The 3,014-nt window shown below is 46.8% G+C and overlaps 1 protein-coding gene across 2 annotated transcripts in view; it reads left to right on the plus strand.

The window, feature by feature from the left end:
• The window catches only part of HIPK2 (homeodomain interacting protein kinase 2), a 106,103-nt gene that overhangs the window by 30,217 nt on the left and 72,872 nt on the right, over positions 1-3,014 (plus strand). The gene's annotated exons all lie outside the window — the stretch shown is intronic.

The raw sequence follows: 3,014 nt of genomic DNA on the forward strand, positions 1-3,014 counted from the left end.
CTGGGCCACAAGTCCAAGCTCGTTCCTGGCAGCTGTTTCTCATCTTGACCCTGCGCCCTTACAAGGCGATGAAATGCAAACATCTTGTAAATACAAATCAGGTTTGATTTAGTAATATTCGTTAAAGACCTAAATCAAGAGAGAATCTCCTACTTAACAAAGTAATTAATTAGCTCTAGGGATTGACGTTGAAAACAGAAGACTAACTGATTAGTATGATTACTGAGTTCATTTTTCTTTGTGTAGTGAGAAGTGGCCAGTATCTGGTCCAGGCCAGGCTGGACGCTCAGGGCTGGACTAGAACATTCCTCCTGGAGTCAGGGTTTCGTCTTCCCTGTGTAGCTCGTCCCATTCCCATCTCTGTGCTTTGATTCCTCCTCTGTCCACCTGGGATACTGGAGAGGATTAAAAGTTTCACAACAAAAATGTCCCCTCGCTCTGCATTGTTGTTAATTGCCGTCAATGGGCTCTGACTCACGGTGACCTTAGGTGGGTGACCTTATATATGACGATCTTCTGTGTGATCCATAGAGTTTTCAGTGGCTGATTTTCAGAAGTAGATCACCAGTCTGTCATCATCTGGAAGCTCCACTGAAACCTGTCCACCATGGGTGACCCTGCTGGTATTTGAAATACTGGTGGCTTAGCTTCCAGCATCACAGCAACACACAAGCCACCACAGTACGGCACACTGACAGACAGGTGGTGGCACCCTGCATTAGCTGCGTGAAATCTGACCTCACGGAGCTGGTAAGACAACATCATCAGCTCTGAGGAGGTGGGATGACATAGGGAAGGACTCCTTCCTCGTAAACTGTTATATACAGCATCACACAAATGTGAGTTCTGGCCCCATTATGATTACTGGCGTTGTTGTATGCATTCATGTTAGGTCTCCAAGGCAAAAGTCAACAAGCTTTTGAAGGGCTTGGCCCTGTGCCAGACAACTTCCTGGAGGTGCCTACTCACGCTGCAGGTGGTAGAGGAGGAAAGACCCACAGGAAACAATTAGAGACTTAAACTGCAATGGGTACAGACCTGGGGACAGCCCCGCCCCGGGAGCCCTCACGATGCCCCGTGACAGACGCAGCCACCAGGGGCTTCCCCTGCCTTCACTGTCCTCTCTGTGGTCTTACGAGAAGCAGAAGATGCCAGGGCCGCCGCTCAGAGAAGAGGCTGGGGGAATTCGGCTACGCGTTCAGAGGCACTGTGGCTGGCTTATTTTTCCCAGATAGCCTGGCTTTCTCTGTGAGGAGAGAGAGAAAGAGCGCTGAGAGAACATGAATGGGAATGAGATGGCATCCCTTTCAAGGTCAGCAGCTTGCACGCCTGCCTCACTAGCTGCTAGCCCACCCACACGCACCTGCAGCCTGTTCCAAACCCGTCCTCTTTCTGTCTTCCACGTCTCCGTTCCATTTGCTCACTCGTCACCTGGGCACACGTCCCAGAGCAGATGGGGGACGCTGTGTTGTTGAGTGCCGTTGGGTTTTTCCGACTCATGGTGACCCCGTGTGACAGAGCAGAACTACCCCATAGGGCTTCCTAGGCTGTAATCTTTACAGAAGCAGATTGCCAGATCTTTCTCCCAAGGAGCTGCTGGGTGGGTTTGAACTGCCAACCTTTCAGTTAGCAGCTGAGTGCTTAATTGCTACACTACCAGGGCTCCTTGGGGTACCCTATAGCTTTCAAATATGGTTTAGTGGCTGTCTTTTGTTTTCCTCGCTCTGTCTTGTAAAAAATATTCTAACCACTGCTGTTCTGGTCGCTGCCGTTCTAACCACTGGGGACTTAACCGTTGCGTGCAGATTTATTGCTATTAAAATATTTGTTTCAGTTGTTGCACGTGGCCGATTTTCCCTCATAGGCTTTGTTCCAACTTGCATTGTTTTTTGCGAGGAGGATACTGAATAGAATATTAAATCATACCATGACTGAGACTAGTAAAAGCGTGAATTCTTTATGAATAGAATAGGAGTTCAAGTTGAGGTAGTTGTATAGAAGGCAACCCACAATGGCTAGATCATTTGTGATTCTGCTTCCATGATCTTGGTGAGTCACCATAATTAGGAAAGATGTTACTTTTTGTTATTTTTTTTTTCCATTCCATCAACTGTATTTAACAAATAAATATGTGCCAGATTATCAACTTGTCTTTTTGCAAGACAGACCTTACTCCGTAAAAATATACCTTGACATTATATGCACATCTTCAACCTCAACAATAAAAAACATACACATTATGGTCCTATACCTGTAGTATCCAGAACATCACTGTATAAACCGTTGTCAAATTACCATTAAACATTAATACCCAACAACAGGATTTATAAAGATTATTTTAAAAGTGTTAACTCTACCGCACTCAAACTATGAATGACACCTGGGGCCTATGAAGAGGGCTCGCTCAGGTCCGATGACGGCCCGCTGCGCTCACCACCACTTCCTCCCTAATGGGCCGCCTGCTGGTCCTGCACTTGCCTGGCCCTGCCTGGTCTGATTTCACAGCAAGAACATGGACTCGAACTTAGTTTCCCTGTTGACGTGGCCACTTCCACCCTACAACACAGCAGAATCAGCCTGACGACAAACACTGTCGCCATGACTGGGATATGGCCTGTTACATGAGCTCTCAAGGAAAATGGTCTTTCTAGCTATGTGTCAGGCAAAATACTAAACACTGAACTAACAGACCCCGTCTAGTTTACTACAGAGAAAACTGTATCTGGCTGGGAAACCTGAATTCTACCCTATTCCTACTGATGTCTTTTCCCTTTTCTTTCTAATGCAACAAGTGGCCAAGCGGGAAAGGAAGGACGTTGCGCGTGGGTGGCTCTTAAGGACCCAGCTGGGGCCTCTCCAGAGGTGAGCCCCGTATCCCAAAGCAATGCACTTGTACAGAGCACATTCAAACAGCAGAGCCCCTGACTGATTCCTGATAAAACATAAGAAAAATACTTTCCATAAATGCACCAAAAAGTTTTCTGAAGAATCAGGCTAGACTTTTGAGCAGAAGC

This window comes from Trichechus manatus, unplaced genomic scaffold (assembly GCF_000243295.1).
Source record: "Trichechus manatus latirostris isolate Lorelei unplaced genomic scaffold, TriManLat1.0 scaffold00093, whole genome shotgun sequence".
Taxonomy (NCBI): Eukaryota; Metazoa; Chordata; class Mammalia; order Sirenia; family Trichechidae; genus Trichechus; species Trichechus manatus.